General features: G+C 40.5%; 1 protein-coding gene across 3 annotated transcripts in view; it reads left to right on the top strand.

The window, feature by feature from the left end:
• Positions 1–13,322, top strand: part of CELF2 (CUGBP Elav-like family member 2) — a 540,383-nt gene that overhangs the window by 160,004 nt on the left and 367,057 nt on the right. The window contains exon 1 of one of the 3 annotated variants that reach the window (XM_053942013.1): positions 9,673–9,723. The exons of the other annotated variants lie outside the window; for them this stretch is intronic. The gene's annotated coding sequence lies outside the window, so the exon portion shown is untranslated. Of the gene's footprint in view, positions 1–9,672; positions 9,724–13,322 lie in introns of those variants that run through there. 3 annotated transcript variants of the gene reach the window in all.

Here is a 13,322-nt window from a genome sequence, read left to right as displayed (position 1 = left end):
CTTCCCATGACAGTTTTGCTCAGATAACTGTTTGGAATATCAGTTTAGGTGATTTCACAAAAATTATTTTCCCCTCTGATGGTGGGGGAGAGGGGCCAGATGCGAGATGGGGGAGTGGGCTTTTGTTTCAGCAAGAGCTGGAAAATATTCAGCATGTACAGGTGAGGATAAAACATGGCACTGCTTCTCCATGCTGTGCTGAACGCTCTGTTAAAACAATTTATTTTAAAGTGGTTTCATACTTCTTTCTGTACATGAACTCTTGGTATAGGTCATCGCTATCCAAAGAGAAAGTTTTCAATAGCACATCAGGAGAGATGGAGGTGGGCAATCGATTTCTCTAGATCCTGGGTGACAGATATTTTGGCTTTGTATTTGAAACATAGCAGAATTATTTGCTCATATCACACAAGGATAATGAAATTTGTTTCAAATTCATAGAAATTTAGATATCTAGAATCGTTTATTGGGAATGTATAATCTTAAATATGTTGATTGGGTTAATCTGCCCTGAGGAGGAATTCTTATTTGCCCAGCCATGGTTAAGGTTATGACAGTTCAAAAAAGGCAGCTGGGCTGCCCCACATATGCACAGGTTGCTCAATCTGTCAGCAAAAGGGGAAATATAAGAAAAGATAAAAATTTTGGCCAAAAAATATTTGTCTAATAAGGATGTAACAAATGTAACCCAAGCGTTCCTTTAAAAATACCATTCCCTTATGGAATTTCAGTGGGAAAATGGCACTCAAGGCTTTCTATTTTGCATCCCTTGGCAGTCTAGGGAAGATTGTGGCTGTTCACGACCAACAGAGCACAGGTTAACTGGGTTGAACACAGGCCAGTTAATATCCCAAACAGGCCTCAGCTAGATGATTGTGTTTTGGGAGAAGTGTTAGGCCCAGTGTTGTGCCAGGCTGTGATATCTATAAATGACAGCGTGAAGCCTGAATTCACAATTGACATCATGAAATGAACATGAATTTTAGATTCAGTGTTACTAATCTGAAAAGAAGGCTGCTTACTTCTTAAGGAGATGGTAACTAAAATAAAGGAAAAAAAAAAAAAAAAAAAAGTAGTCTTGGGGGTATTTAAAGCAGCCTGGTTAGTGACTAGACACCTCTTTCTGCAAGAGGAAAAAGCTTTCTCAAACTACTGGATAAGCAATAATTAGCAATAGCTGGAACTTCTCATTTGCAGACAAGCTACAAACTAAAAGAGAAATATAAATTATCTGAAGAATCGACCCTGAAAAGCAGCACTATCTTCCTCTCCTGGTTTCCTCAGGCAGAGACTGAACTCCTTCCCAGCTGTTGAGTGACAATTTGTAATTCAGTCCTCTCTATTTCTGTCAGATGGGGGAGCAGTGAAATGTAAGATGGGAAGCTGAAAGAGGTAGAATTAAATTGGATGTTAGGTAGAAATTTTTTACTCCAAAGGGTGGTGAGGCCCTGGCGCAGGTTGCCCAGAGAAGCTGTGGCTGCCCCATCCCTGAAGTGTCCAAGGACAGGCTGGATGGGGCTCTGAGCAACCTGGGGTAGTGGAAAGTTTCCTGCCCATGGCAGGGACAGTGGGATAAGATGATTTTTAGTGTCTTTTCTAACCCAAGGCATTCTATGGTTTTATGATCTACTGATCTCTGCTTGCCTGATATAACAGGAATCTGCAAAATGAAGTTTCCCAAGGACACCCCATGAATTATTAGCAACAAATCCAGTCCAGACTTGGAGGACTCAGGCTGTCTTAGGTCCTGCAGCTTCCAGAGAAGTATGGATTAGCTTAGGTTGAACACCCAAATGAGGAAAGAAGGGTATTTTCCTTGCCCTTCTACAGGCCAAACTTTACGATGTGCAATTTTCAAGACTTCCAGTGTCTAGAGGGTAGTGCAATGTTCTAGAAAGCTGCTTCTATTAATCTCACTCTTTTTGCAGTCTTTATTGGTTGTATTTTGTCAGATGAAGCAATGAATGTTTATGCCCGAGGTTTAGAAAGCAATAAAAATGTTTTATTTTCAACATGGGGACCTGTGCTTCTCTTTATTGGAATCACAGACTAGGTCCTATCTGGGAGAAAAATCACTAACATGCTTGGGCTTGTGTAAATGAGGTCAGCAGGAGAGAAAAGTGTGGCATGATACTTTGAGTATTTTTGAATGGAAAGAAAGTGTCTCCTGTAAACAAATTATGTGCGTGACTGTGACTCATTGTATGTAAATAATTTAACCTGGGCTACAATAGCTATTAATGCTTTGAAAGATACAAAGCTTTTATGAACACATGTAGGAAGTCATGGAATCATCGACATGGGAAGGAATGAATGAATGAATGAATGAATGAATGAATGAATGAATGAATGAATGAATGAATGAATGAATATATGTTTAGGTGATGCTCCTTCTTAAAATGAGTGGTCCTCAGGAAAAAAAAATGTGGTACTGCTTTTTCAGAAGTTAAAGAAGTTTCTTTAGATAATAAATGTAAACAGCTGCATTCAATACCTGAGGAAAAAAAAAATGCTCTCTGACTTTCCCTGAATTAGGACCTTTAGAGTGAACTTTTTCTATGGATAAGCTGTCCTTTAGAACTGAATTTAATGCCAGCCTTCTATTGATGAAGTAATACTGTTATGAAACTCTCTCCAGTACTGTTTTCACAGGGATAACGTGTTGGGTTTTTCCTCAGGAGAGCAACAGCTCATTTCAGTGCACTCTCTGGTGCTTTGTTTGGATACACACACACACCTGTACATGGATTTTTGGATGCTTGTGCCTATGCAAGCAGATAAGCACTTCTAAACAAAGGCTCCAGGGGAGTTACATGCCCAGAATCAGGACACTTAATTGGTTTTTGTGTTTATAAAAATCTCCTGCCAGCTGTTACAGCAAAAAGTTGCCTTCCTGTTTTGTCAGCTCTTCCCAGCCTTTGTAATAGGAAGGGGAAATGAAAGTTTTATTTCTAGTGAGTCCGGCAAATCCTGAATCCTGACCAGCATCAAGGAAAACTCAGCCTGTGCTGGTGCAGTTCAGACACAGGCTAAAAGGGTGCTCCTCCATGCCTTTACATGAAATATGTATGGGATTCCTCTGGCATCTGAAGTATTTTCTCCTTCCCTACTCACTTGTCATCATCTTTAGGTCAATAGCAAAGCACACTGTCACGAGGGACCTTGCATCTCTCTCTCTGTCTAACAGATATAAGCTCAGTGCATAAAATAGGTGTTTCTGGTTGACACCTTCAAAATCACATGCCTGAATGTACTTTAATAAATATGAATATCAGAAATGGACCATTTATTTCACCGTTTTCTTAACTGAATAATTATTCCCTCTTGCTATTTTTCCCCCTTATTTCCCTCTAGGACTTCGGAGCTTTTAAATCATTTTCTTTCTAAGGGGTATGGTATAGATCACTTATTTAAAGCTTCAGGGGTTCCTTACTTTGCTACAGCAACTCTTTAATTTTTGAAGCGGTAGAAGCCATCTGTCTCAACAGATCATGTTCTTTTACACTGAATGACGAACCAGTATTTCAGTTGATTTATACTTAAAACAGTTTTGGAAAGGAGGGAATTTCAGAAAGCTGCCAATTTTTGTGACTTCTATTAAGTTCCTAGTGTTCTGCTCTGTAGATTGCTAGGGTGGTGTCTGTCCCTCCCAGATGGGAAAGTAGGGCACAGATAAAAAACCAGTTTTCTCAATGTCAAGAAGACAGAGAGAGGAATTAACTGTACATTTCCACCTTGTCCCTTAGCAATAATTATCCTATTCCTTGAATTTCTGACAGATATAGATGTGGAGCCACTCATTTTCTTTTGTCTCTTTGGAAATGGTTTTCTAAACATTTTACAGTATGCATTCAGCATAAATTAATTACCCTTAGATTTATTCTCCAACGCTGCATGAGATGGCATTGGGGCTGTACAAATGCAGCTGTGGTCCATGTGAAAACATGGCCTTCATAACAAAGCACTTATTAAGGTCATCACCAAAGTTTTTATTTTCTGGGCTGTGTTATGAAGGCAGCCTGAACAATAACCTTTTCATAAGGCTTCATAAGGACCTCTTGGTGTTCACTGTATGACCTGACACCAAAAGAATGGAAATGAAAAGACAGACAGTGTCAGCTTAGGCTCCTCAGTCTGCTGTGGTGCTGGAATAGTTAATGGCTGTTTTTCTCCTCTCCACCAAATCTGACCCCTGACTCTGCCAAATGGAATGAAAGAAGCAGATTGGGGTGTGCAAGGAGCTCTTTTTGAACATGTCTGGCAAATACAAGGAGCTTTTCTTCTCTTTCATTCTTTCTGTTGGGTGAGGAAGGGCAAGCCCTGCCTCAGACTACAGAAGTGTTCTCGCTCTGCCAGTGCCGCAGAACGAAGAAACCTTCCCGCTGGCCAGTAAAGAGAAATTCAGCAAAGGACATAAATGTTTGGCTCATATGCTGTTTAAAGTGAACTACAAACACCTTAAAAACAATTAGGCTGATGGGAGTTTGGGCATCACTGTCTCTTCAGAGAGGCTGGAAAGCATTTCTCTCATAATGAAGTATGTCGTAATAGTGATTTTCTGCTAGGTGAATAGACACAAAACACATCTTTGTTCGTGAGGCTTTTTATTGCAGCAGTTGTCATGAGCAAAACCTGAAAGTACTTGAAAATCCATTAAAAACACAATCAGGAATAAAAAAAAAAATACCATCTCTTGAAAGTTTGTCTCTGCAGACTGTAAAAGTGAGAAGTCGATAAGTATGAGACACATTTATGCAATTTAAGATTAATGATTAACTGTTAAAGTGCAGGCTTTGTACAATCAGCAAGGAAACAAAACCCTTCAATCTCTGCAGCTCCTGGATGAAGCCAACTTCTAAGTTACAGTGTGTGATAAGATTTGCTGAATCCCAGCCCAGTTGGCCATTGACCTGCAGTGAATCAGCAATTGCTGTCTCCGGGGTGTTTTGGTTGCAGTTCCCAATTCCCAAAGAGTAATTGTCAGCTGGATTTATGCCTGCTTGTGACTGCTTTTCCTCTGGTTCTGTACAAGCACCAGTGCATGACTTTGGGAATTTCTTAGACTTGGGACTTAAAATTTCTTGTCTCCCAAATTATGTATTTCACAAAGAAAGAATGGACTAGCTTTAAATATTCATAATAATACTTGGACTTACACCAGTTCTAGGAGTAAGATCTTTAATTCTTTTTTCCATCAGAATTATTAAATTCAGCCAGAATTTTTTCACACATCCAGGCGGTGAACAAGTGTTCAAGTTCCCAAGTTAAAGCAGCATCTTGCCAACTTTAAAACATTTGGCTGGTCAGCAGGAAAGAAAAAGCTGCTTTTAAAGCACTGGAATGCATTTTCAATTAGTCACTCCATTGCTTAAAAGGCGAGGCATTAGGGACTAGGAGGAGAGGCAGGGGGGTGGCAAGGCTGATGGGGAGGGACAGCAGGAGACAGTCTGGAGAAGAGCCTTTATCAGCCCCCAACAGCAGCCCTGAAGTTGGAGGCCACTCTTTAATAGCTGAGCTTTGTTAACAACAGGCTCCCCAGGGAGAGTGAGGTTTTCCTGGTAAAAGACCAAGATTTCTTTGAAATAATTTAATATTGTTTTGTATGAAACAGTAACAGAATATATGTAATGGGAAGATGGTAGAAGGTTATTTATTTCCCTATTATTGCCTGATAACCAGGCTGCTGGGCACCCTGACTAAAAGGCTGTGCCCTGGCAGACCTTCCTTGGCTCCTAAAATATTTGGAGTGAGATAACACCCTTGAAAGGAGATTAAATAACGAATCCAAACTGCTTACTATACTTGGTTAATTATTCTGCCCAACACTGTGAAGTTCTCAGTCCAATAAGAGTCTGGTAAAGAAAAAGCTGGGGGGAAAAAAAATCTCAGGACATAAAATCATCTTTCTAATGCTCAGTAGCATAACTGCTTTTGCTTTTTTAAACACTTTGTCCTGTACTTGACCTTCAAATGTTTGTAGCTAGCTGATCTGGAACTTTTTTGACTCCACAGCTGTCTAAACTAAGGATGATGACATTGCTTAGAGATCCTTTTGTGTGTGTGTGTATACAAGAATGCTGTTTTCAAAAGTATATATGTGTATTTACTTTAGCATGACTCAAAATCTTGGAAAGCTTGTACTTCTTTATCATATTAACTGAGAACTGATAAATTCTCACTGGGGGAACATGTTATGGCATGAAAGACACAAATTCCACAATAGGCTGGATTTCAGCAGGTAGAGAAAATTTTTGGGGTTGTTGCCTTCTGGCTAGCAGTAATAAATTTGCTTAAGTAATATTTCACAGATGTGCTGGCGGTTTCCTGGCAAACAAGCTGACGATCATAGGACATTTCTTTACTCAAAGCATAAAAATAAAAGTTTTGAATACAAAGTCCTCAGCCCTAACAGAAAAAAATATTTGGCGAAAAGCTGAGCTGGAGTCAGAGCACAAGAGTTAAAATAATTTTACAGTGAGTTTCTGTTTTATTTGTTTTCTCCTACTATAGCTACATGCTGTATGAAACACGTGAGGCTGTTTTGGAAAATCGACTGCCTGTTACAAGTTCCTCTGTGCTAAACTTGATCTCGTAGTTTTATTTTTAGAAGGCTCATAGTTGCTGTCCTCAGTGTTGTAGGAAAAGCTGGCAAAATGTCAGCAAGGTCCTGCAAAATGGAGACATGGCTTTCAGATACAATAGTTTGAGATTAAAAAAACAGAAATAACCACAATAAGTACAAAAGGGAAAGGAATAAGTATATTTACTCCTGCAGTATAGTTTTCATGTGGATATGTTGGCAGAAATAATGGAGCATTTTCTGTGGGAAGACAGTGAAAAATGTATCTATGGAAAGTATAAGATATACTTGTTAGAGATAAAATTCTTGAAATAGACATAGTTTGTGGAATTTTGGGATGAACAAAGTAAGACACTAAGCATATTGGTGCAGTGGGGTATAAAGACAGAGTATCTGCTTCTTTCTCACCTTGACCTGCAACAGGATGTGACAAGGACACAAACTTGGCTTGTCAATGTGTCAGGAGAGGTCAGGGTATTTTGATTTTTGTTTTCTTTGCAGGTTAAGCATGAAGCCTTTCTTAATTCGAGCCTGGTCATTAATATGTTTGCACTATATGAAATACTAAGTGAGAAGTTTGCATGGGAAAATAGGTGAGTGTAGCTCTAAAACCAGGAAATGTGGCAATAGAGAGGAAAGAGAAAAGGCAGAGCGCTGCAACCACTGATGTCCTCCCCAGCCTCTAAAGAGGGATTAACATCTATAACAGTGGTTTACAAACTATTGGGAGGAATAAAAGAGAATAAAATCTCTCTTTATTTGCTTTCCATGCTAAAAAAAAAAAAAAAAAAAAAAAAAAAGGAAGTTTCCTCAGTTCCAGAAAGAAACAACTGAATTTAATTTTCCATTACAAGCATCTTGCCCACCTCCTGCAGTTAAACAAATATAGGGCCCAAAGTTTCTAGAACTGGATAGAAGCCTTATCTCTGCAGAATTGCTCAGAGATATATGTGTATCAGGTGAGAAACACCCTGTGCTCCGCAGGTTTTAAGAGAGGGGTGGAACATCTGTAACCTCCAGCTGTCCTCCACCCTCCTGCCCCAGATCTGCACCTGCAATCCCACCATCAGCTGTCTCTGATGTGTTTTTCCTCACTACACCCCTCTGAGACAAAGCAAAACTGTTGGAAGCATTGCCTAGGGGAGGATGTAAAATTCCAAAGTCTGAACTTGAGGCCTGACTTGATAACCTGATCAGCAGATATGGCCCCACAGGCTGAGCCGGGAGCTTCACCTGGCTGGGGTGGGGAGGAGGCAGGAGATGACTCAGTGTTTCTACTAAATGAGGGGTCAATGATGCTCTGGCCTTTGAGCAAAGAAGGCATTTTGTATCTGGGTAATTTAAAACTGGTTGTTTCTGTTTGGCCACTATCAGCTGGCTGCTGTCTGGCAGGCAAAATGGTCGCATTCTCTTTTTTTGGGCGGTGGCGAGCCTCAGTGTCACCTTCTGGCCAGGGCAAGACTGAGCTGCCTTTGTGCAGCCGGCAAGGGGGGTTCAGGCTGCTCAAACCCAGCCTCCAGCAGATTAGGGAGCCTGCAATGGTTTAGGCACAACTCAAGTCTTTATCTCACCAAAGAAGGAGGCAGTGGAAGACTAAAAAGTTTATTATGCCTTATAATACTCCTTATTATGTTTCCATGAGTGTGTCTCACACTACCAGATCTGTGACCACTATATTGCTGTATTGCTGCTTCTTTTAACATACAAGGGCTGATCTTAACTTTTTTTTTTTTTTTTTTTTTTTTTTTTTTTTTTTTTTTTTTTTGAGAGAGAGAGAGAGAGAAAGAGAGCTGGTGGCAGAGGGAAACTAGGAGCATATGCCTGTGATATAAATATCAAAGTGGAAGTATCTACCAATTGGGTAGTTTGGTTCTGACTGAGCACTTCATAAGGTACTGTTTTGCTTTTTTCCTCCAAAGAATTTTAATTCGGGAATTTCCAGAAATCCTAATGAATTGGCAGAGCTGAAGGAGAGGTTACAGTCATTTGCAGGATGAATGGAAAACATTTAGGAGGGGAAGAAATGCAAAAGAAATATTTAAATAGAGGAAAATCAATGTCAAAAAGTATTACAGAAACACAAAAGAAGCCAATAAACTCGATTTTCCAAGGTAAATACACACTATCAGCAATTACACAACTTTTCAGATCACCACAATATTCTGGAGGATGCTTTACCATTTATTTTTTAAGTGGTAAAAAAAAAAAAAATTGGTTTAATGGAACTATAGAGACACCTTCTCCCCTTTCAAACATCCAAAGGGTTACATCTGGCTTTGTATGATTAGACTTTTTATTATTCCTCCATAATAGCAGTCTTGCTTTAGATCAGTGCATTTCAAGCACAGCTTCTGTGTTTAAGTCTATCAATTCTAATAGAGTTAAAGAACAGAGAGGGGAGAGAAAGATTATTCTGTGTTCTAAAGGTTGTGAACTGCTTTTAATGCGTGTCTGTCTCTCCATATGGGGGTGACGGACAAGGGGAGGAGGGAAGGGTGGGAGAGGAGTTGCATTAGAAAGTCCCTCCTTTAAAAGTGTCAAACTCCAACCTGCACAGAACAGGGAAAGAGAGACCACCAACAACTCTCAGAAAATAATATAAAAACAAGCCTCAAAGGTTGAAGAAAATACCCAAAAGGAGAAGACTGCAGCTTGCAGTAATCTGTAAATGATTGCTGGCAAAGACTGGAGGTTTCGAGCTTGAGCTGTGTTTGCTCCAAAAGAAAGCCAAGAAGGACGGTGTTAATAAAGAGAGATTTAACTGAGGGCTGTGCTTGGAATAAAGTGGACTACAAAAAGGTCAAATTTGATCAGTTGGAGCAGATTACAAGGGCTTTAAAAGGTAGTGGTGAAGAAATGAAACTGGGACTGTGAAGCAATATAGCACAAGATTGATTTTGGGGGTGGAGAGAAGCTGGGACAAGTGCTTATCAGCTTGAGAAGGAGGAAGAGCTGTGCTGGGTTTGTTGTCATTCCCACACTGAGTAGAGTACTTGCTGCTTTTGTGGTTAGCCTTCCCTGCCGTGGTTTTTCTTATTTTTTATTTTTTTTTGGGTTTAATATACATATTTTATTATTGTTATTCCTGCAATGGTGTCTATAATCTCTGACTTGGATCCTCTGAAAAGCTGGAAAGTTTTAAGGTAGGCCTATGTTTTCTTCTGTTTGGTACAGGCATTTTGGGGTTACCCCTAAATTAACTGGAGCTTGAGTTATAATCGAAATGCGAGCCCTGGGCTTAAGTAAGAAAGGAGTTCCTGGTAATTAGAGCCCTTTTAAGATACAGTAAAACCTTAGAACAGATGTTTAGAGAGACCCAAGAGAGAATTTTTAAATATACTTCTTAGTGTTACAGTACAGTGAGGAATTCTTTTTTTTTTTCTTATTTCTTTTTAAGGAGAGATTGCTCTGTAAATTCAAGCTAATAGTAAAGGCTCACACCAGTTGCAACTGCAGCGTTAACTCTCTGCTTTCCTTGCTGTGCTCTGCATGGAAATGAATGGGAAACTCCAGAGAAGCAAAAACAAACAGCATGAAAGTTGATCAAGAAGTGGAAAATAGTCTTGGGGGAAGGAAGGGGGACTGAAATGCTTGTTTCATGTTGTTGTTGAAATTCCCACACTTTGCTGCCTCTCTTAAGGCAGGTGTTTGGCATTTAGAAGTTGCTGCTTTTTTACCTTCAGCACTGATGTTTGGGGGGTTTTTAATTTGCATAGTGAAAAATTGTAATTTGAACTGCTAAAAATGGGAAGGGAGAAAAAAATATCCCCATTAGTGTTTGCTGCAGATATTGAAGATCCACAGTGTTAATTAAATGTCTGTGTTTAATGCTGCTGTGCCTGTTTTTGTCTTCTTGAGAATCCAGACGTATAAAAGTTTGCAGATGGTTTGCAGAAACTCCTGTAAGACATTGGAAACATCTGGGAGTGTAGATGGCAAAATTATAAAATCACTTAAAGTTGCGTAGATACCCCTCCATTTTTTTTTTTTGCGAAACATGAAGCTGCCTGCACTGAATATTTCATCTGAGTAAATTACAAGGACTGGGGGCTATGACTTGTGATATTACTATGCTATCTATAGATGTAATAATAATATTTTGAAGTATACTTTAGATTCTTGATACAATTTTTTTTAAAGAACTTACTGTGTTCTGAACTGAAAGAGGAAAAACAACACTTCAGAGTCAAAGTATAAAGTCTACTTATATGACTAAGGCTTTTTCCCTCACTGAACTTTCTATTTTAGGAGTTTAAAATTCTCTTGACCATTTTCTGAGCTCCTATGTAGGACTGGGCGCCGAGACCCTCTATCCTTGCCTGTGGTATGAGACTTGGCACAGGGGGCTCGTTGCAAGTTTATTCTGTTTTATTTTTCCAGTCGTTTGGGGCTGTCAGCGCAGAATGATGAGTTTCTGTTTGACTCCAAAAGTTCCGTGTGGACTCAAACGCGGGGCTGCGAGGGATGGAGGAGCGCAGGGCTGGGAGTGGCATCGGGGCTGGGCGCTCCCCCTGCGCCGGAGCAGGGACCAGAGCCGGGGTGGCTTCTGTGACTCGCCACCAGCGAATGCCACCGAAGTGCTTCTGCAGAGCCCCATTTGTGTTGCCTTACAGCGTCTGTGCTCCCAAAGGGCTATTCTAGGAATTGTTTTAAGTTTTATCTAGCTCTGTGAGACTTCTGATTGCTCTGCGAGACAAGTCAGGTGATGCCAGGTTTGTGCAGAGTTAAAGATGGCACAGAGGACACGAAAGTCAAGAAGATTTAAGGAAGAGACAATGTTGCCCTCTCGAAGAATCCTGTTTTCTTTAAAAAAAAACCCGTTTTACATACCTGTAAAAGAAATATCTCCCGAGCACTTTTTCCCCTACAACGTGCCTGAAGTTTCCCAGCTTTGTGTGTGAACCTGGAGACTGCAGCTGTGTGGACACAGAGCAGGTCAAAGATGTGATTAAGTCTGGACACTTCTGTGTAGTTTCTGTGTATGATGAGAGCAGCAGCTCTGCACAGATATGACGTTGTGCAGCGCCACTGCAGGATGCAGAAGGTTAAGAGGTGGCAAAAGTCAATAGGTAATATGAGTAGTAAAGTGAGCAAAATGATTACTGGAAGAAAAAAAGAAAAAGAGCTAGAAGTCATCACACAGCTCATATGACTTGTGACTTATTGAACTGCAGTGAAAGAAACTACTTTTCTTATATATTTTAGTTCCTCTTCTGTGGGCCAATTTCCAACCTGTTTGAGGCCTCTGAAGTTCCTGGTTATAGTGTGTCCCCAAAGAAGCCTGTAGCCAATATTTATATGAAATAGAGGAATGTTTGTGTGTTTATTTTAGGTACACAAAACAATTCTTTTAGACTCAAATAAGTTGTTGTAGCAAATGCCACCACCAGCTCTAAACTAGTGTCCTACGCTGGTAAATTCTCATTTTTGTTTACTTTCTACACCCCCATAATTTATTCTGTGACTCCATCACAGCTTGGGGCCTGATTAGCTGGGAAAAGACTGAAGGATGCAGATCCTGTGGAGGCAGCAGGTGGGAATATTTACATTGGGACTTCATTGGGACTACACTGGGAGCACCCAGGGGCTCAGAGCAGCCTTGGTGCTGGTTATCCCCACGTCAGCTGAGCACAGCTCCTGTGCCCTGCTCCCCAAACCCTCTGGAAGCATTTCCCTTGGCCTCTGAATAATGGTAGTAAGGAAAGGAAAAGTACAATGTAACAACAGACAAGGTTGTGGCTGGTGGTGAAGCCTAAAAGGAGAGAGAGGTCATGTTGGAGCATGACAGGGGATTTTGCTGGACTTCACCCAGCTAAGCTGGGACAGCTAGCAGAGGTATAAAAGAAATGGCAATATGATGTGAGTATATATAATATTACATCAGGCCTCCCTCTTTGGTTGTGTCTGTCTTGAGCAGGACAGTGAGAGCTGCAATAATTTCTGGTGAGTCTCAGCTTCCTCTGGGTGCAAGAGCCCTAAACACAGTTTAATGTGCATTTTCTTTCACTGGATTTATTCAGAGTGGTCTGAGTACCAAAGTTACTGGAAAGAGAATGCATGGATTTTTTTTTTTTTTCCTCCTGTTGCCTGTTGGGATAAGCTCCCAGCATAAGATCTATGCTGTGACATGAACACACCACTGCCTGATCTCCCTGTTCATAGTGGGACTGCAATAAGCACCATGTCCTGTTGTATTCCTTGGAGCCAGAAGAGATTGGCAAAACTTCAAGCCTTCAAAAACAAGAAAAAATCCTTCAAAGCCTTCCTGGCAAACACAGTATGCTTGCCCAGTCCTCTGCAGATTCAGAAATCTCATTTACCATCTTCAAAATGAGATGGGAGCTGGGATTGAGACCCCTAGTGCATAAGAGAGACCAAAATCAGCTGCCTTGATTCCAGAAAAGTTTCTTATCCCTATTTAGAACTTCTGGCATGTGGTTTTGTTCCTCATGTATGACTGGACAATGGTTTCTGGAGCTACCTGTGCTCTGGGCCCCTACAGCAGCAAAAGCAAAGCTGTGGCCTGGCAAGGAGAGACACAAAAAGGAGGGAAAAAAAAATAATTTTTCAAGGCCACATCTCCTCTGTTGCTTTTCTGCCTTAATTTGGCTCCAACAAGGCTAAATTCAGTGCTATAAATCATATGAGTTACCTATGCAGAGAAGACCTTGTACCCCTTTGCATTCCTGTCTGAAGAAATATGTGACCTTTCCATGGCACATTGCTAGGAAAAAAAAATGAA

Source organism: Vidua chalybeata, chromosome 5, assembly GCF_026979565.1.
Source record: "Vidua chalybeata isolate OUT-0048 chromosome 5, bVidCha1 merged haplotype, whole genome shotgun sequence".
Classification (NCBI taxonomy): Eukaryota; Metazoa; Chordata; class Aves; order Passeriformes; family Viduidae; genus Vidua; species Vidua chalybeata.
This window is presented reverse-complemented; position numbering and strand designations above follow the sequence as displayed.